Genomic DNA, 22,299 nt, shown 5'->3' on the forward strand with positions numbered 1-22,299 from the left:
TGCATGTGATGGGCTGGTTGAGCCAAATGCAGGGTATTGTTGTATTTCCAGATTTGTTTTCTTTATGAACTATTTTTCTTAGTTATTGAAAAGCAAATATAAAATATACTTACTTACCTAAACTTGCATATATAATAACGCAAAGGGTTTAGATAAGTTGTAATAGCTGCTGACCATACTCATTAAAATTTTTCTCCTCCCTGCTATAGAGGGTAATGGTTGTGTGCCTTCCTTCTTATGGTGTATATTTAATTATTGAAAATGTGTAAAACCAATTTCATCTTATATTGGTTTTAAAGCAAAAATTCTTTACTCTTGCAAGAAAACATTAGCAACCTTAATAATGTTTAGTGCCATAAAGTTTAAGGTCTTGCAGGACTTATAGTAAAAAAGACCTTAGTTATTCTTTTTGGCATCTTACTATGTTAAATATTTTTAAAAAAATATATTTTATTGATATTTTACAGAGAGGAAGGGAGATAGAGAGCTAGAAACGTCGATGAGAGAGAAACATCGACCAGCTGCCTCTTGCACACCCCCTACTAGGGATGTGCCCGCAACCAAGGTACATGCCTTTGACCGGAATCGAACCTGGGACCTGTCAGTCCTTAGACTGATGCTCTACCACTGAGCCAAACCGGTTTTGGCTATGTTAAATATTTTTAACCCAAATTCTGCCTTTGGTCTTAAAGAAATAATCAATCATGTGCTGTTCAATACCATGGTTAGTGAACTTTTGTCTTCCCATGGCTGGAAAAGAGCAACCAATTGAGGAGTTACTATTTTTTATTAACCTATATAATTCTTTTTTTTTTTTTAAACTGCCTTAGTGCACCAAAACTACATTTGTAAAACATCTATGAAGAAGTGATTTTTCAGCCCTGGCCAGTGTGGCTCAGAGGTTAAAGTGTCATTCCATGCACTGAAGGGTCATGGGTTCGATTTCTGGTCAGTGCACATACCTAGGTTGCAGATTCGATCCCTATTCTGATTGGGGTATGTACAGGAGGTAACCAATTGATATTTCTCTCTTTCCTTTCCTCCATCCTTTCCCCTTCTCTCTCTAAAATCAAAAACGTATCAGGTGAGGATTTTTTTTTAAAAAGATCTTGGGTCCACACAGGATTTTCCTTACATTATGAATTTCCTTAGACATTTAATGTATTTATGAAAAAATAATGTATTTATTTTACAGTTAATGTCCTAAAACATGATAACCTTGAGAGGTATATACCTGTGATATAGAATGGAGTGATGTGTAAAGAAGGTTCTTATATATATTACATATTTTTATATGTTTTATACATATAAACAATTGTGAAATATGGCATAGTTAAAGTGATGAGGAGAACACTATCTAGAACAAGAAAGAAAAAGTTAAAAAGAGGATGATCACTTTAATTTGATCTTTCAAATTAATAAAAAGTTGAGTGCTGTCAAGTTTTGGGGGAATAACCAAAAGAAGCAGTGCCTATGATTCTCAAGAATGGCACCATTTAGTTGATGATTTTTGAGTTGGATTTTGAAGAATGAGTGCATTTCAATGTAAAATGTTGGGAAAGTGTTCTAGGCAGTGTTGGCAACAGCTTGAGCAAAGGGGTTGGTCAGTTTTATTTCATTGTCTTTTCATGTCACCTAGAATGAAACCCACAGACCCTATTCTGATCTACAGGCATACTTGATCTGCACCTTGCCCTCAACCTCTGTCTGTCAGATGCCAGGTATCTCCTGCCCTTTCACTAGATTATTAAGATCCCCGAAGCAGTGGCTTTTCCTTAATTTCCCCAGAGCCTAGAATACCAAGTGCTCAATAAATGAATGTTAAATGAATGAGATAAATTCAAAAGGTTAAGGTGCTATAGGATGTAAGATGTTTTTGAGGGGTGAAAGTAACAGGAAATATACATGGAATACTGGTCTTGAATGCAATAAAATTTAGGGCCATTTTCCAGTGAGGTGCTAATAACATAGCCCTGTAGAGCCTGGACTGGGAAGAGAGTGGAGTACAGTACCATATAAAAGCTTTGTCAACAATTCCTTCATTCAGTTGACATTCAATTTGTTTGTTCTATGGTAAGCATTGTGCTCAGTTCTGAGGATACAAAGATGACTGAGAAGTGGTTCTAGTTGGTGGAATACCAGATTTTAGAATATACTGAAAACGAGGGTTCAAGAAAGTAAGGTGTGTGGGGCTTAAACCGTGGTGTTGTCAGAGAGGTGGGATTGAGTCTTAAGTCTCATAGACAATTTCTTGATATCAACAGCTCTGAGAATTCCCCAGAAAAAAATAAAGTCTTTAAAGCAACTTTAATTATATCTCAACTATACATCTATAAATGTTTTTAAATTGCTTTTAGGAATGTGTTGTTTTTTAAAGCAGAGGCCTTACAGTGATTTTGAATTAGGTCTTGCCTAAAAGTTCTTACTAATATATTAATTCATTTATTCTCAGAAGAAAATGTATTTTGGATGTATATCTATATATATAAAAGCCTAAGTGACCAGCCAACCAGCCAACCGGCTGGTAGCTATGCCACACAATGACCAACAAGGGGTAGATGCTCCAACCAGAAGGTATGACATGTACTGACCATGAGGGGACAGATGCTCAACACAAGAGCTGTTGAGTACATCTACACAATGGAATACTATGCTGCCATAAAAAAGAAGGTATTCTTATCATTTGCAGCAACCTGGATGGAATTGGAGAACATTATGCTGAGTGAAATAAGCCAGTCAATGAAAGAAAAACATAACATGATCTCACTCATTTATGGATAATAAAGAACATTATAAACTGATGAACAAAAAGATAGATACAGAGACAGTAAAGCAACAAACACACTGACAGATTACAGCAGGGAAGGTGGGGGATCTGAGGGAGATAAGAGATCAACCGAAGGACTTGTATGCATGCATATAAGCAAAACCAATGGACGAGAAACTCTGGGGAGGGAGGGCATGTATGGGAGTGGGGGGGCAATGGTAAGATATGTACACATCTAATACCTTAATAATAATAGAAAAAAGAAAAATATATAAATAAATAAATAAATAAATAAATAGAAAAAATAAAAAAAAGAGCTGTTGAGCTACAGCAACTTTGCAGAGTGCCCTTTCGTACTCCAGAACCCAACAGGGGATGTCGGACTGCCGGTTTCAGCCCAATCCCAACAGGCCAGGCTGAGGGACCCCACCTGCCAGAGGAACCCCACTCACTGTGGAGATGCCCTTTGAGCCCTGGTGCTGCCCCAGGTACAGCACGCTGGGGAGGGACCACTCGCCCAGTCCCACCCCCCTGGTTACTTTCTAATTAATTTCCTTTCAATATACACGAATCTGTGCACTGGGCCTCTAGTGTATATATAATTGCCTGTATACTAGTTCAGATTTCAGCTCCAAGTTAGTGTGTCACTTCTGGGACATAGTTGACCAGTTTGAAGAATGAAGAGGTTGATGTTCAGCCTACAAAATAAGTGATTGATTAAATTAAATGAGGTGATGTGTAGGAAAATATTTTATGCATTAAACATTGCTACAAATATATGATGGGATTGTAGGGAGTGGGAGGTGGGGAGAATTGATAGTAGAACACACCAGATGAGAGTTTGGGAAAGGATATATATAGAGAACATGAAAAATTGAAAAACACATTTTACCAAATATTCTGGGTACTGGGCAGGGATGGGGTAGAGAAGAGGCAAATTTCCCTTAGTAAACTATCCACAGGGTTTAGAAACTACGCTTAAAGGAAGTTTGCTACTACACAGATGTTTATTTGTAGCCTAGGAAAGTGTTTGGGCACGTAGTTCTTTGGAGCCATCAGGCCTGGGTTCAAATCTTCTGCCACTTGCAAGATTCTGAACAAATTACTTAACAGTCGAGTTACAGATTTCTTATCTCTAAATGGAAATAATGCCAATCTATAAGTAGTAAGGATTAACTGAGATAATGTATGTAAAAGGATCCCAGCTTGATATTTGGTGGCATTTAGGTGGTCAACAAATCTTCCTTTTTCTCCCTGTTTTGTTATTGTGGTAAATACATATATCATAACATTTGCCATTTTAAGACCATAAAATTTGCCATTTAAACCATTTTAAGTATAAAATTCAGAGACATTAGTTACAGTCACAATGTTGTACAAACATCATCACTGTATACAGGTGTCCCCAAAAAATGTATACATACAACTTTGAATAATTATAAAGGCAGTGTTTATTAAAATACATTTCATTGAGTTATTAGTTGCTGAAGTATGCATATATTTTGGGGGACACCCTATATTTCAAAAACTTTTTGTTGCCCCAGATAGATACTTCATACCCATTAAGCATTAACTCCCCATTCCTTCCAAACCCCTTGTAACTTCTAATCTACTTTCTTTTCTTTTTAAAAAATTTATTTATTTATTCTCATCTGAGGATATTTTTTCATTGCTTTTTAAATTAAAAAAAAAATCTTTATTGTTGAGAGTATTCTAGATGTCCTTCTTTCCCCCCCTCCTTTGTTTCCCTCCACCCAGTTCCTGCCCCGCCCCAGGCTTTTACCACTCCATTGTCTGTGTCCATAGGAAGATCTTTGGTTAATCTCTTCCCATCCCTTATTCCCCCTTCCCTTTGAGATTGTCAGTCTGCTCCATATTTCCATTCTTGTGATTCTATTTTATTCACCAGTTTTCTGTCATTTTTTTTCAAATAGGTTCTCAATTTCTTGCTCCGTCCTTCCAGCACACCCATGATGCGAATGTTAGTATGCTTGAAGTTGTCCCAGAGGCATCTTACACTATATTCATATATTTTTATTCTTTTTCTTTTTGCTGTTCTAATTGGATATTTTTTTGCTTCCTTGTATTCCAAATTCTTGATTTGATTCTCAGTGTCCTCTACTCTACTTTGATCCGTTGTAAATTATTTATTTCTAACTGGTCTTTTTTTATGTTGTTGATGTTCTAAGTTCCTTGAAGTCATCACTTAGAACTTGAAGTTCTAAGTTCCTTGAGCATCCTTATAACCATTGTTTTGAATTCTATATCTAGTATTTTGCTTCCTTCCATTTCATTTTGTTTTTTTTCTGGATATTTCTTCTGTTCTTTCATTTACAACATGTTTCTTTATCTCCTCATTTTGGCTGTTTCCCTGTGTTTATTTCTACTGCTATGGCTCTTGAAATTGGTAGAGTGGCTTGTGTAGTAAGGGTCCTATAGGGCCCATAGCTCAGTCTCCCCAGTCATCTGAGCTGGGTATTCTATGTGTGCTGGTTTGTGAGCTGTGTGCACTGTCCTATTGTAGTTGAGCCTTGATTAATGTTGGTGTCACTGGGAGGAATTGATCCCCATGCCAATTGACTACACAGCAGAAGAGTTGTTGTGCAGGAGCCAACCCTGTGGAGCAGGACTTGTTTCAGTGGGGCTCTGGTGCTCACTGAGCCTACCCGTTGAGTATGTCACTCATGGAGGTGGTAGGGTTGTAATCGGGCGTGGTTGAAACACCACCAGGTGAACTGGCTCTGGGGTCTCCTGGAAGGTGCAAAGTCAGCCACTGCCAGGGCCTCTCAACCTGAACTACAAAACAATCTGTAGGTGGCTGCTACTTGAGTTGAGCCTGGAGGTGCCTAGGAGAGGCCAAGCAGTGAACCAGGGCAAGGTACCATTAGTGCCAGGCCTGGGGCTACTTACTGAGAGGTACTGGACATGCTGGTGCTAGTTGCTGCTTGTTTGAGAGATTTTAGGAAAGTCTAAAGCATGAGACAAGAGAGACATTTGTATGGGAAAGTCACTGGAAATGGCTTGCATGAGCCTGCATATAGGGAGGGGTGAGGTCTCAGGGAGTCACCAGTGCAGAGCAAAAAGTTTGAGCCAGGTTGATGGAGACTCAGATATGGTGTCTGCCTGCAGGCTCTGTTGGGGGAAGACCCAGAAAAAGCACTGTGGTCTCTGCCTGCACTTCTGTCTGGGAGAAAGCTGCCTTTCCAGTTCTCCCTGATTCCATACAAGTTAGTTCCTCCATGAATGTCCCAAGTTCCTTTCAAGCTGCTGCCCCAGGGCTGGAGCTCTGAGGGAGTAAGTCCAAGTAAGTCTGTATGTGAGCCCTTTAAGAGAAACTGCCTGGGTTGGGCCAGTATGGCTCAGTGGTTAAGCGTCAACCCATGAACCAAGAGGTCACCAGTTCAGTTCCTGATTAGGGCACATGCCCAGGTTGTGGGCTCAATTCCCAGGAGGGGCTTGTGGGAGACAACCAATTGATGTTTCTTTCTCATTGCTGTTTCTATTTCTCCTTCTCCCTTCTTCTTTCTCTAAAATCAATAGAAACTTTTTTTTTTTTTTTTAAGTGAGTAACTGCCTGAGACTCCAGCAGCCTCATGTCACTCAGCCACATCCCTGCTGGTTTTTACAGCCAGAAGTTGTGGGAACTTCTCTTCCCAGCTCTGGAACCTTAGGCTGGGGGCCTGCTGTGGGACACTCTCTACTCAGGGAAACCTCCACAGCCAGGATATCTGTCACAGTTTTAAAGCACCACACATGGATGTGGGACCAGGGGGTTTTGCAATTCTGCCTGCATCTCTTCATCTTCTAACAGTCTCGATGTGCTTCTTCTTTAATTCCCTAATTGTAGAGCTTCTGCTCAGCTAGAATGATGGTTGTTCTATTTCAGAATGGTTGTTGTATTTCAAAAATACAACTGTATTTGAGTTGTAAATTTTGATGTGGTTGTGGGAGGTGGCAAGTATCACACTTACCTACGCCTCCATCTTGACCAGATTTTCACCATTGACTTTTATTTTACTAAGACCATTATAAAGGTCTTCATTCATGATGTATCTAGGGGAAATAAAGGATTTATCCATGTGTCTTAGGAGAATGAAGTGTACACACATGAAATAGATAAAATTATAGCAAGTTTCATTTACACTTGAGCAGTAGCAGTGATCTATGGATAACAGTCCTATAGAGAAAATGAACAGTAGTCAGAATTTTGAAGCTTATTTTAATGAATTGCTACCTGGATGAACAGAGAGGAGATGGGAAGAATATCTCAGATAAACAGGAATATATAATGCAGCTATGGGGAAGGGAATAGATTTTGCCTAGAAAGGTCTACACACAACCCTTGCATATAATGTTGACTTCTGTGGAAGTAATTAGAATGGTGAGAAGGAAAAAAGAGAATTGGAATCCAGACTGTCCATGACTAACCCAAAGATGACTAAATCAGCTACATGAATCCTGTGTTGACAAGATTTCTAAGACCTTAAAAGAAAGGGAAGTAAGTCTGCCCAGCCAGCGTGGCTCAGTGGTTGAGCATGAACCTTTAAACCAGGAGGTCATAGTTTGAAACTTGGTCAGGGTACTTGCCCAGGTTGTGGGCTCGATCCTCTGTGGAGCATGCAGGAGGCAGGTGATCAATGATTCCCTCTTATCCTTGATATTTCTATCTTTCTCTCCCTCTCCCTTTCTGAAATCAATTTTTAAAATCCTATATAATAAAAGGTCAGACCATAAGTGGAATGATCAGAATGACCGCTATGAGGTGGGGACTAGCAAGGGGAACCAGGTGGTTGGCAGGGGCAGTGGGGTGGGATCTGGGGCCAGGGAGGGGAACTGACTGGCTGGCGGCAGCGGCGGGGCAGGACGCTGGGGCAGGACGAGGGCCGGTGAGGGAAACTGGCTGGCTGGCGGTGGTGGCGGTGGGGCAGGATAAGGGCCTGCGAAGGGGAACCAGGTTGTAGGTGGCGGGACGAGGGCCTATGAGGGAAACTGGCTAGCTGGCAGCTAGGGACTGGTGGGTGGGCGGAAAGTGGCCCCGATTGCAGGCTAGGCCTAGGGACCCTAACCACACACAATTTCATGCTCTAGGCCTCTAATTTTTTTAATAAAGGAAATAACGTTTACTGAGAATGCACTTCTTGTTGCTAAATGCTGAAATGCTTTCCTTTTGTGTTAAGGCCTTGACCACAGTGAGATATTTTTATAATGCCCACATTATATATGAAGAAACTAACCTGCAGATGAAGAAATTTGCCTTTGCTAATAAGAGATGGAGCCAGGTTGTAATCCTGTGTGTATTTATACTTAAAACACATCTCAATTTGGACTAGCCACATTTCAAGTGGCTACCAAACTGGATTACATAGATCTAAGAAAAAGGTAGTAAGATTCATCCTAAAAAAGGCTCTGCTTTGAAGCAGTTGGAGGAATTGTTGTGGGGCAAGAGAACAGCTTAACCTAAGATGGAAAACTCTGTGGAAAAAAGTTATCATACATAAAAGGCAAGGCTGCTCTTTAAAAGAAAATGAAGATATTACTGTACCCTGTAAACTCATTACTGACTGTGAACCATTATGGAAAGCAGTAAGTCATGCTGACCTTTATCACCAGCAAGCAGTGACCAGAGAACTGTGTTGTTGACCGCTGATGCTAAACCATATTTGGTCAGGTGATGACATATCTTGGCAAATCTATTAATCATTAAGAATGGGAACCTCAGCCTTTAATATATACATGATTGCCATTGCCAAAAAGTCTTTTCTTCCAAATGTCGGATCCCTTTACAGAAGGGAAGCTGTAATGTTAGCTTGAAGAAATAACCATGAACAAACTACCTTATATGGGAATTTCCACAGACCTCAAATCTACCCGGAACAAGATAAATGATAGTTTCAGACTTCTATTCCAGCAATACAGAAATTATTTAATAGTGTTCTTAGAATTTCCTTTTCATTCTTTTTCTACCTGTGATTCTGCCTACTTTGTTGTCTTTGTCCCATTTAACTTTTCTCCTTCAATCTTTTATTATTATACTAAGGGGGTCCCTTAGCCCAGCCTGCCTCCTCTCACAGTCCGAGAGCCCTCAGGGGATGTCCTACTGATAGCGTAGGCCCGCACCCGAGGGGGAGCGGGACTAAGCCATAGACTGGCCTCCCTCTGCAGGAGGCCACCAGGCTGATCAGGGGAAGGCGCCACCCTCATCACCCTGCTGCTGCTGCCACTGCCACTACCAGCTGCCGCAGGTCCCAGCCCAGACTTCACAGCCACCAAGGTGTTTTAATCAACATGGACTCCAGTCCCTTCACCACAAAAAAATGACAACTTTCTTTAGGCATTTTCAAGATGTCTCTTTCATAGAATATGGCATTTCTTTCTTTTTTATCCTCATCTGAGGATATTTTCCCATTGATTTTTATTTTTTTTTAAATTAATCTTTATTGTTCAGATTATTACAATTGTTCTTCTTTTTTCCCCCACATAGCTCCCCTCCACCCGGTTCCCAATCCACCCTCTTGCCCTTACCCCCCCCTACCCCTACCACCTGTACAATTTTTGTCCAATCTCATTCCCCCCCGAGAATTGTCAGTCCACTCCCTTTCTATGCCACTGATTCTATTATATTCACCAGTGTATTCTGTTCATCAGGTATTTTATTCACTTGATTTTTATTTTTTATTTTTTTTAAATAAAACTTTATTGTTCATATTATTACAAATATTCCTCATTTCCCCCCCTTCCATTGCTCCCCTCCACCAGGTTCCCACCCCTCCCTCTGCCTTTTTCCCACCTCCCATTGTCCTCATCCATAGGTGCACCGTTTATGTTCAGTCTCTTCCTGCACCCCCCACTCCCCTTTTCCCCAAGAATCATCAGTCCACTCCCCTTCCATACCTCTGATTCTATTATATTCACCAGTTAATTTTGTTCATCAGATTTTTTAATTCCCTTGGTTTTTAGATTCACTTATTGATAGTTACATATTTGCTGTTCATAATTTTTATCTTTATTTTCTTCCTCTTTCTAAAGAACCCCTTCAGCAATTCATATAATTCTGGTTTGGCAGTGATGAACTCTTTTAGTTATTTTTTTATTTGTGAAGCTCTTTATCTGGTCTTCGATTCTGAGTGATAGCTTTGCTGGGTAGAGTAATTTTGGCTGTAAGTTCTTGTTTTTCATCAATATTTGATGAATTATTCTTGAATATTTCTTGCCATTCCCATCTGGCCTGCATGGTTTCTGATGAGAAATCAGTTGACAATCGTATGGGTGCTCCTTTATAGGTAACTACCTGCTTTTCTCTTGCTGCTTTTAATATTCTCTCTTTGTCTTTTGCTCTTAGCATTTTAATTATGATGTGTCTTGGTGTGATCTTTTTTGAATTCCTTTTGTTTGGGGTTCTGGGCGCTTCCTGGACTTGTAAGTCTATTTCTTTCACTAGGTGGGGGAAGTTTTCTGTCACTATTTCTTCCAATATGTTTTCGGTATCTTGCTCTGTCTCTTCTGGGACCCCCATAATTCTGATGTTGGTTAGCTTGAAGTTGTCCCAGAGGTTTCTTACACTATCTTCAACTTTCTGGATTCTCTTGTCTCCTTGCTTCTGCGGAGGAGTGTCCTCTGGCTCTTTGTGTTCCAAATCTTTTACTTGATTCTTGCGATCTTCCATTCTGTTTTTAGGACTCTGTATGATATTTTTTATTTTAGACAGTGTATTCTTTATTTCTAGTTGATCCCTTTTCATATCCTCATAAGTCTCGTTTATTTTATCGGCCTTTTCTAGGAAATTCTTGAAAAACCTTATAACCATGGTTTTTGAACTCTATATCCAGTCACTTGTTGTCCTCCGTTTCTTTCTTGTTGTCCTCTGTTTCCTTGTCTTGGCATTTTCGCTGCTTCCCTGAGTTGGTAGGGTGGCTTTGTGTGTTTGGTGTCCTATATGGTTCAGTGGGTCAGCCTCCCCAGTTACCTGAGATGGATACTCTTGGTGCACCCCTTTTGTGGACTGTATGTACAGCCTTGTTGTAGTTAAGTCTTGATTGTTGTTGATATCACTGAGAGGAACCTCAAGGCCAATTGGCTGTGAGGATCAACTGTGTCTATGTTGGAGACAGCCTTATTTGACTAGACTTGGAAAATTATTTCAAAAGCCTCTATGCTTACCTTGAGTGGGCGGAGTTTCAGAGTGGAGCTTACAGCCTTGGCTTCCTGTCAGCCCCGCCCTATGAGGTTCCTAAGTCTCAGTGTTCCTCAGTGTCCTTCGGTACTCGCTGCAAGCACCTCCAAGAGAAAGGTGCCCTCGAGTTTCGTCTGCTACCAGACAGTCTAGTCTCTCCCTCAATGAGCCCAGAATTGGGGTTCAGTACAGTTGGAAGTGGGGTTCAGAGCAGTCCGGAGCTTTTGTCTCCTTCCTGCTAGGGCAATCCAGCAGCACAGTCAACAGTCCGTCCTCTGCATGTATTCACATGCACGCCTCCAGAGCTCTGCCTTTTGCTGCTCCCCTGAGTTTCTGCCTTACAGCCCAGGCTCCCTCCATATGAGGCTGGGTCCCCAGGGTCTGGCCTGGAACTGGGGTTCAGCATAGTCTGAAGCTTTTGTCTCCTTCCCGCTTGGGCAATCTAGCAGCACAGTCAACAGTCCGTCCTCTGCGCATATTCACATGTGTGCCTCTGGGGCTCTGCCTTTTGCTGCTCCCCTGAGTTTCCACCTTACAGCCTAGATTTCCTCTGTATGAGCCTGGATCCCCAGGGTCTCATCCATAACTGGGGTTCAGTGCAGTCAGAACTGGGGTTCAGCACAGTCTGGAGCTTTTATCTCCTTCCCACTAGGGAATGCCAACCAGGCACTCAGCTGCTCCCTCCTCTCCAACTCTGTCCTCTCCCAACGTGCGGACCGTGTCTCTGTACCTTAGGCTTTTACAGCTCCTCTGATTTTCCTTCTGGTTTTCTCTTTCCTTCTAGTTGTAGAATTTCCAGTCAGTCAACTTTCCTGTAGTTCTGGATAATGTCCATTTTGTATTTTAGTTGTATTTTTTGAGTTGTTGTGCAAGGCTGCAGTTAGGTGTTTACCTATGCTGCCATCTTGTTTTTTTTATTCACTTGATTTTTAGATTCATTTGTTGATAGATATGTATTTGTTGTTCATAATTTATATCTTTACCTTTTTCTTCTTTTTCTTCTTAAAGAAAACCTTTCAGCATTTCATATAATACTGGTTTGGTAGTGATGAATTCCTTTAACTTTTTCTTATCTGTGAAGCTGTTTATGTGACCTTGAATTCTGAATGATAGCGTTGGTGGGTAGAGTAATCTTGGTTGTAGTTTCTTGGTATTCATCACGTTGAATATTTCTTGCCACTCCCGTCTGGCCTGCATAGTTTCTGTAGAGAAATGAGGTGACATCTTATGGGTGCTCCCTTGTAGGTAACTAACTGTTTTTCTCTTGCTGCTTTTAATATTCTCTCTTTGTCTTTTGCTCTTGGAATTTTAATTATGATGTGTCTTTGTGTGGTCCTCTTTGGATTCCTTTTGTTTGGGGTTCTGTGAGCTTCCTGGACTTGCAAGTTTATTTCTTTTACCAGATGGGTGAAGTTTTCAATCATTATTTCTTCAAATAGGTTTTCAGTATCTTTCTCTATTCTTCTGGTACCCCCATAATTTGGATGTTGGTACACTTGAAGTCCCAGAGGCTCCTTAGACTATCTTCGTATTTTTGGATTCTTTTTTCTTTTTGTTTTTCTGGTTGAGTGTTTTTTGCTTCTTTGTATTTCAAATCTTTGACTTTATTCTTGGGATCCTTTAGTCTGCTGTTTAACTATGTATATTATTTTTTATTTCAGTCAGGTATGCTTAATTTCTAGTTGGACCTTTTTCATATCCTCGAGGGTCTTGCTAAATTTATAGACCTTTTCTAGGAAATTCTTGAAAAACTTAATAACCATGGTTTTGAACACTATATCCAGTAGTTTGCTTTCTTCCATTTCTTTCATTGGTGACCTGTTTCTTTGTCTCGGCATTTTGGCTGCTTCCCTGTGTTGATAAAGTGGCTTTGTGTGGTGGGTGTTCTATAGGGCCCAGTGGCTCAGCCTCCCCAGTTACCTGAGGTGGACACACTTGGCGCATCCCTTTGTGGGCTGTGTGCACAATCTTGTTGTCTTTAAGCCTTGATTGTTGTTGATATCACTGGGAGGAATTGACCTCCAGGCCAATTGGCTGTGAGGATCTGCTGTATCTACTCTGGGAGTATGAGTATTTCTGTGCTGGAGACACCCTTATGAGACAAGACTTGCCTCAGTGGAGCTTTGGTGCTCACTGAGCCGCCCCCTGAGTGTGTCCCTTATGGATGTGAGGAGTTGTAATCTGGATGGTTCCACTCTGACCCCTGAACATACTGGCTCTTGGATCTCTAAGGAGGTGCTAATTAAGCCTCTGCCTCAGGCCACCCATGCCTTGTAGAATTAAGATAAAAATTAAATGAGATCATATGCATATACATAACATGGTAATAGTTATATTAGATAGTCAAGAACCTTCAAGTATATAACAGAGTGAATATACATGAATATTTATGTGTGACAGCCTTTTCTTTTAGTATAAATATTTTTTAAAACTATTTTTAGATTAAAAATAAGTTTGAAATGTCTGCCTCTCTGTCAACAAGGTGAAAGCAGCATGAAGTACAGTTCAGGCTGTGCTTCACAAGGTTGGTTTTATTGCTATGTCAGTAAAGAAATGTGGGGAAAATGTTAATATTGTCAGTGCTTACTGCCTCCTCGACTTTCCCTCTGTGTCTAGTCTATCATCCTGGTTTCTCTATTTTACTTCCTAGATAGCACTCACACCAACTCACTTCCTTGTTTTCATTATCACTACTATAGCTCAAGCTGTCATCTCTTCCCTGGACTTCTGCATAGGCTCTTAACCGTCTGCTTCCATCCTCATCCCCCCCTTTACCTCTGTTGACTATAAATAAAAAGTCATCCAGGTATATCAGCAAAAAAGGAATTATTTGTGAGAAAATAAAGGATTACAATCTAGTTCGTGCAGCCAAGATGAGCCACGTGCTAATCTGGGACAGGATGGAGTGGGAAGGGAGAGATGGGGAGGAAAAGAAGTTCTTTCATATCAGGAAGAGGAAATTGCTTTTACAACCATAGAATTCTTCCTATAGGGCTTTCATGAGTGACTGACATAGAGCATGAGAGATCCTCCTAATTCCTGTCTTGATTGAAGTCTCTCATTAATTTTGACATTTCCTCTCTTGGATTGAGATCTTTTTCTGAAAGCATCACCTGATCAGTAGTCAGATCTGATTTCAGCAGACTTTTGTCCCTCAGTGCCAGGGAGGACCTTTTTTAGGTATATGTCCCACATCAGAGGGAATATGCATGGTCTGAAAACCATTGTGTCCAAGTTTCACAAGCAACAGGTACAGAACTTAACAGTAAGAAAACAGAGTGAAATTAAAACAACATAACAAACTTATGATGATTCTAAAACAGGAGCTTAGACCTGAAAGCAGTGAACTAAGGGGCCATTACTTCTTGGACATCAAAGTTCTTGATGACAGATCCAGTAACTGAGAGGTTTCCCCTTTTGACAATAGATTGGGAAATGAGGAAAATTGTATTTTACTTCCAAGAAAGAGAAAATGAAAGCTTAAACCAAAGGTTGTATAAGATTGGTCATTTTGGGAAAGGTCTCTCTTTCAAATGTCATCTTCAGTTTGTTGTTTTTCAGTTTTAAAGCAGTCACCACTGTTTATTAATGGGCTAGATTACAGACAGATAACCATGGCAGATCTTTGCTCATCCTAATAAGCTTTTATAGGAAGACCAGAGCTTTTATAGGAAGCTCTGGTCTTCCTATAAAAAGGACGGTCTTCCTATAAAAAAAAACAACATCTGGTCTTCCTTTTTATAGGAAGACCAGATGTTTTTTTTAATGTTTTTTTTATTTTTATCTTCTACAAAATGGGTGGTATTTTCCCCTCATTCCACCTTGTGGAAAGGTAATTTGAAGGACCATAGGAAATTGTTTCCTTCTTTAAAGCGTTTTCCAACAGTATAGATCTCAGGGGTCATATCCTCCATGTAGATGATGCCATATTTACCAAGAGTTTGAGCAATCAATGTGTTATCTGCCAGGGCGATTAGATTTTTGTTGATTTTTCCATAACCACACTTGTACATCAATCCATTTTACTGACATCAGGTTGGGTACCCACATGCAATATGTGATTCTACAATTGTCTGCTTTAGCCTTATTGAGCTTAACAAAGGTGCTGCTGAAGATCTGGAGAAGGCGTAAAATCTGTAGCACCTTTTGGACCTTTGGGCTCACACCACTGATACTTCTTATTCTGATGACAAATGCCAGTTTGGGTTCCAGAGGAACATAAAAGTTGCCAACTTTTCTTGCCATCCTGGTCATTCATATCTCAGTTCTGTACATCGGCCTATATTCTTTATGGTAGTGCTTTTTTCATAGATGACCTTTCTCCTTGTCTTTCAAAACATCTTTTGGGCAACTTCTTTCTCAGGTGCTTGATGTTCAGCTCTGGGAGATTCCTTTGCATTTTCTGATGGGTTTCAAGCACAGCAATAACCTCCTTCTTCTCTTCTGCACCTTCCTCATGATTCCAGCTGGAAAAGAGGACTGCTTCAATTTTTGACAGCTTTATTTTCAGGTCACCACACTACATGCCGCTCCAGTCAAGGTTTGATGCCTTCTTTAGGCGCAACACGTGAACCCAAAAGTCTGTTCCCTGGAATTTAGGTAACAGTACCTGGTAAGGGCCTTTCCAACAAGGCTGAAAGGAGTCTTTTTTTTTTTAAGTGTCTTTTCCAGGAAATAAAATCTCCAGATTGTAGAGTGTGGTGTTTAGGGTTTTCACCTCCTTGCAGGACTCTGAAGACTGTTCTACCAAAGCATGCAAATAACCATTAGCAATAGAAGCAATTAGGCCTTTACAATATTGAAGTAGTCTCCCTTTATCAACTGTGGGTCCAAAGAAGCAGGAGCCTTATGCATGGGGTGTCCTGTAATTATCTCAAAAGGTGAGATTTCTGAGCTCCAGAGAGATTAGATCTGAGATTCAAAAGGATCAATAGCCATGCTTTCACCAGGAGATTTGGAGGATCTTTATAAATTGTGCCAATTTAATTTTAGTAAGGCTTTTTGTACGTTCATTCAAAACTGAGGATTAAGGACGGTTGTAAAAGCAGTGAAACTGTTGTAAAACTGGCCAAATAACAGACTTGTACCATTTGACCAGTAAAAGCGTTCTCTAATCACTGTGGAGTTCCAGAGGAGTTCCCCAGGTCAGTGTTTTTCAACCTTTTTTGGGCAAAGGCACACTTGTTTCATGAAAAAAATCACGAGGCACACCACCATTAGAAAATGTTAAAAAATTTAACTCTGTGCCTACATTGACTATATATAAAGTAATTCTCTTGAATAGGAATCAAATAAACACAAAGAAAGTATTGTATAATTACTTTATTATGAAATATTAAGTAAACAAAATAGTGAAAAATTATAAAATTCTTGTTTTGTCTGCACCTACGGCACACCAGGCAACATCAGTGTGCCGCGGAACAGCGGTTGAAAAACGCTGCCCCAGGTAGGAATAATCTCTCACAGGACTTTAGCCACAGGGGAGGCAGTAGTTTATCCGCAAGGGAAAGCTTCAGTCCAGTGAGCAAATATACAATCATGACTAAACATACTTATATCCATGAAGTAGGGATAGCTGTATAAAACAGATTAGCCAAACATCAAATGGTCCATTAGGCAATTTAATATGGTCCAGTGGCAGTGCAGACAGGTTTCCCTGGGTTGTGCTTTCCCTGGTCATATTAGTATGCCCCTACCAATACTGGTTTATAAATGCTATTATTTTGTTAGCAGGCCTGTGGTTTAATGCATGTAAAGTAGTAGTTACCGTGTTTCCCCGAAAATAAGACATCCTCCGAAAATAAGAGCTAGCTCATGGAAAGATAAGACATCCCCTAAAAATAAGACCTAGCGCAACTTTGGGAGAAAAAATTAATATAAGACACTGTCTTATTTTCGGGAAAACAGGGTAGAAGTGAAAGTTTTAGAACTGGGTTGTTATTTGTTACTAACCAGAGATTCCTATTTTTGTCAAACCAACAATTGGATTTTTTTCTTTTTGAAAAATGTATTCAAGGTTCTTAAATTCCCCCCCCCCCCCCAATTATACTTGACATACAATATTATTAGTTTCAGGTGTATAGCATAACGATTAGACAACTATGTAACTTACAAAGTAATCATCTCAATAAGTCTAGTATCCATCTGACACCAAATATAGTTATTATAATATTATTGACTATATTCCACATGCTATACTTCACATTCCCATAACTACTTTTATAAATGGAAATTTGTACACCTTAATTCCTTCCCCATCATCACCCACTCCACCCCCAAAATCTGCTCCCATCTGGGAAATATCAATATGTTCTATGAATCTATGAATTTGTTTTTGTCTTTTGTTTGTTTTTAGATTCCATATATATATAAGTGGAATCATATGGTATTTGTCTTTCTCTGTCTAACTTATTTCACCTAGCGTAATACCCTCTACTTCCATGCATGTTATCCCAAGTGGTAAATTTTTATTATTTTCATGGCTGAGTAATATTTCATTGTATATATGTATCACATCATCTTTGTCTATTTATTGATTGACCCTTAGGTTGCTTTGATTCTGTATCTTGCCTATTGTAAATAATATTGCAATGAACATAGGGTTGCATATGTATTTTTTAATTAGTGTTTTGGATTTCTTCAGGTAAATGCCCAGAAGTGGAATGTCTGGATAATAGTTATTTTTAATTTTTTAGAAACTGCCATACTGTTTTCCATAGTGGTTGCACAAATTAACCATCTTACCAACAATGCATGAGGGTTTTCTCCACATCCTCACCAACACTTGTTGTTTGTCGATTTACTGATGATAGCTATTCTGACAGGTGTGAGATGATATTTCATTGTGGTTTTAATTTGCATTTATTTAATGATTAGTGACAGTGAACATCTTTTCATATATCTATTGGTCATGAGAAATGTCTATTCAGGTCCTCTGTGTATATTTTAACTAGGGGCTCGTTGCAGGAAGAATCCTGCAAGACTTACAGCTGGCTTAGGTCCTGCTACCACCACCTCTCCCACCCCCCCACCTCTCCCGCTGTGGCGGGCAGGGAGGAAGGAAACCTGCCCCGCTTTGCTGCCAGTGCCAAGTACCACTGTCGCTGCTGTGAACCCTGACTGCTACGCCCACCACAGCCGCCACTGTCACCGCTGCGCTCCACTGCCTGCCTCTGCAGCCTCACACACCACCCGCGCTTTCCCTCCAGCAGCCGCCTTGCTTTCCACTTTCCCTCCCTCTTTCTTCTATGCTGTCTTCAGTCTTCACTCCTTCCTCCTTCGGCATATGCAAATTAACAGTTACCTTTGTTGGGTTAATTTGCATCTTCACTCTGATTGGCTGTGGATGTAGTAGAGTGATGGTTAATTTGCATATTACTCTTTCATTATGTAGGGTTGGGTTATTTGAGGTTTTTTGGTGTTAATTTGTATGAGTTCTTTATATTTTGGATATTATCCTCTTAGTGGATGTATAATTGGCAAATATCTTTGTTCATCAGTAGATTGTCTTTTCATTTTGGTGATGGTTTCCTTCACTGTCTAAAAACTTTTAAATGTGAAATAGTCCCTTTTGTTTTGCTTTTTTTCTCTTTCTTTTGTTTCCCTTGCCTGAGGAGACATCTAAAGAAAGAGTTTACTGCCTGAGTTTTCTTCTAGGAGTTTTATGCTTTGGAGTCTTACATTTAAAACTCTTTAATCATCACTCGAGGATATGTTTTTATTGATTTTAGAGAAAAAGGAAGGGATGAGTGAGGGAGAGAGAAACATGGATGTGAGAGAGAAATATAATTGGGTTGCTGTTCATACATACTCCAATCAGGATGGAACCCACAACCTTTTGGTGCATGGGATGATGCTCCCATCAACTGAGTCACCTGGCCAGGGCTTACATTTAAATCTTAAATCCAATAAAAATAAAAATAAAATTTAAAAAATCTTAAATCCAGTTTGAGTTGCTTAGAAAGTGCCAAAACCGGTTTGGCTCAGTGGATAGAGCATCGGCCTGTGGACTGAAAGGTCCCAGGTTCAATTCCGGTCAAGGGCATGTACCTTGGTTGCGGGCACATCCCTGGTGGGGGTGTGCAAGAGGCAGCTGATTGATGATTCTCTCTCATCGATATTTCTAACTCTCTGTCCCTCTCTCTTCCTCTCTGTGAAAAATCAATAAAATATATTTTTTTAAAAAGAAAGTGATCCAATTTCAATTTTTACATGTGTCTGTCCAGTTTTCCAAACACCATATATTGAAGAGACATTGTCTTTACTCCATTGTATATTCTTGCCAACTTTATCATAAATTAATTTATCATAAAGATGTGGGTTTATTCTGAGCTCTCTATTCTGTTTCATTGATTTTTGTCTCTTTTTTTATGCCAGTTCCATGCTATTTTGATTAGTATAGCCTTCTTTATAGTTTGATATAAGGTAACACGATGCTTCCAACTTTGTTCTTTCTCAGGATTGATTTGGCTGTTTGGATTTTTTTGTAATTCCATATAAATTTTGGGATTTGCTGTTCTAGTTCTGCAAAAAATGCCATTGATGTTTTGATCTGGATTGCATTGAATCTGTAGATTGCTTTTGATAGTATGGTCATTTTAGCAATGTTAATTTTTCTGTGCATGAGCATGGTACATTTTATTTATTTATTTGTATCTTCTTCAGTTTCTTTTTAAAATGTCTCTTAATTTTCCAAGCCTAGGTATTTTACCTTCCTGGTTAAATGTATTTCAGTGAGGGGTTTTTTTCTCATGCAATTATAAATTGGATTGTTTTCCAAATTTCTTTTTCTGGTAATTCATTGTAATTGTATTAAAATTTTAATACTTCTAAATATTTTGTACCTGCAACTTTACTGCATTCATTTATCAATTTTTATAGTTTTTTTTAGTGAAGTCTTTGGGGTGCTTTATATATAGTATCATGTCATCTGCAAATAATGACAGTGTTACTTCATTTCTAATTTGGATGCCATTTACTCATTTATTTTTGTCTGACTTTAGCTAGACCAACTAATACTATGTTGAATAAAAGTAGTAAAAGTAGACATCCTTGTTTTGTTCCTGAACTTAAGGAAAATGCTTTTAGCTTTTTGATGTTGAGTACTATGTTAGCTATGTGTTTTTCGTATCTGGCCTTTATTATGTTGAAATATGTTCCCTCTATTCCCACTTTTTTGATAATTTTTTTTATTATAAACTAGTGGCCTGGTGCACGAAATTCGTGCACGTTGGGGGGGGGGGGGTGTCCCTCAGCCCAGCCTGGACCCTCTCCAATCTGGGATCCCTATAAACTGGCAGTAAGACATCCTTTGAGGGGTGTCTCTCTCTCTCTCTCTCTCTCTCTCTCTCTCTCTCCAGCAGCCACAGAGGCTGCTGATTAGGCCCCGGGCCAAAGGCTAATGATCTCACCATGCCCGCCTTGCACCACTCACTGCCCGCTACCACCCTGCCTGCTCACTTGCCACCAGCCTTGCTATGATAGGAGTCCGTGGTCCATGGGGAGGGGGCCAAGAGGTGCTCCATGCACTTCCTGGTGACCCGTTGTCCATCTGGTCATTTAAGTCATGGCAGCCCTAGGCTATTTATAGTATAGATAGCTTGGGAACTTTTTTTCTGTCCACATTCTCTTTTTTTAATTTACTTTTTTTTGGTTCACATTCTTTTTTCCCCCCAGTATATTTTTATTGATCTCAGAGAGGGAGAGGGAGACAGAAACATCAATGATGAGACAGAGTCATTGACTGGCTGCCTGCTGCATACCCCACACTGGGGACTGCTGTGCCCTGACCAGGAATTGAACCATGAGCTCCTGGTTCATAGATCGACGCTCAACCACTGAGCCACTCTGGCCGGGCTGTTCACATTCTTTTAACCTGAGACTCATCAAAAACAGAATTCATCCTACACAATAAGTGTTTCGTTTTTTTTAATCTTTAGTAGTTACCAAGCTCTTTTTCCTTGTCAGCATGATGCATCACTTTTTAAAAATATATATTTTATTGATTTTTCACAGAGAGGAAGGGGAGAGGGAGAGAGAGTAAGAAATATCGATGAGAGAGAAACATCAATCAGCTGCTTCCTGCAAACCTATTGGGGTGTGCCCACAACCAACATACATGCCCTTGACCGGAATCAAACCTTGGACCCTTAAGTCCGCAGGCCGATGGTCTATCCACTGAGCCTTACCAGTTAGACGATAAATCACTTTTTAAAACACTCTTTCAAAAATCAAACTCTCAAAAAATAATTGATAAGTAGATAAATAAAAATCAAATCCTCTTATTTACATTTTTCTATACAAACAAGTCTGTTTGTTTGCTTGTTTATTTTGCTAGAGAAAATTTATTTGAACAAGCAAAGAGAAAGTATACTCTAAGAGAAATTTCAAGCAGGTGGCTCAAATAGCTACTCCAAACAAGTCCTTTTTAATATTGAGGTTTCTATGTTTGCAGTAAATACAATTAACTTGTATTTTATTCATCAGGCATCTATTTTGTTTTGATGCTTAGAGTAAAAAAAATTAAAGATTGATGCTTGTTTCTCTTCATTTGTTTTTCACCTGTCTTGACAAAAATGTGAGAATTAGACACTTTTTTTTGTAAATACAAAGAATTTTATTTTATTTTTTGCTGACATACTATTGAGGCAAAAACAAAATTGATACCATACAAAATAACTATAAAATATCATTCACATGTTTTATCAGATTTACAGCATTCTATGCATGTTAAGGGTTGTGTAGGAGATGAACAAACACTATGCCAATAAGAAACAAAACAAATAACTGTTAGGGTTTCCATGAATTTATTGCAAAAATAGTGCAAATTACTTAACCTAGGAAACTGTAAAACAAACTCGAAAGGACCCAGCTAAGCTTAGACATGACCGAGGTGCTCAGCGTGTCTGCCTCGAGCTTTCTCCACTGGTTTTGCTCCTATCCATCCAGACCACACCCGGGCGTTTGGTTAGGGTGGGAGCAGGAGGTGGAGATGCAGAGCCCGGCTCTCGAGAGGCCGCTGCCCAGCTGCCCGGGGCCAGCAGCTCCTCTAGGGTCATGCTACTCACTCAGTGGCGACCGTGTGAAGTCTGTGTTGAAAACGTGTGCGATGCCACAACCTTAGCGAGAATTAGACACTTTAAGAATCCTAATTTTGTTTCTATTACTGTAAACCTTTCTATATTTTATACCTCCGTAGGATTTTGGGAATCTATACAAAAGACATGTAAATCTTCTAAATTATTTCTACTGATATTTGAATAGGCAATGTTAAAATTTAGAAGGTATGAAGCAGAAAGGCTTTCTTTTGCCACTGTCCCTCCACAGGCACTCAATATCATATATCAGTTTTTTGTGTCCCTTC

General features: G+C 39.7%; 1 protein-coding gene and 1 pseudogene across 4 annotated transcripts in view; one reads left to right on the plus strand and one right to left on the minus strand.

The window, feature by feature from the left end:
* Positions 1 to 22,299, plus strand: part of LIMS1 (LIM zinc finger domain containing 1) — a 146,131-nt gene that overhangs the window by 31,955 nt on the left and 91,877 nt on the right. The gene's annotated exons all lie outside the window — the stretch shown is intronic.
* Positions 1,334 to 21,994, minus strand: LOC311617417 (large ribosomal subunit protein uL30-like; annotated as a pseudogene). Its single transcript has 3 exons — positions 21,887 to 21,994; positions 14,729 to 15,416; positions 1,334 to 1,357 (listed from the first exon to the last, which is right to left on the minus strand). The product of its transcript is annotated as a large ribosomal subunit protein uL30-like (transcript).

This window comes from Pipistrellus hanaki (assembly GCF_964339955.1).
Source record: "Pipistrellus hanaki genome assembly, chromosome: 2".
Lineage (NCBI taxonomy): Eukaryota > Metazoa > Chordata > Mammalia > Chiroptera > Vespertilionidae > Pipistrellus > Pipistrellus hanaki.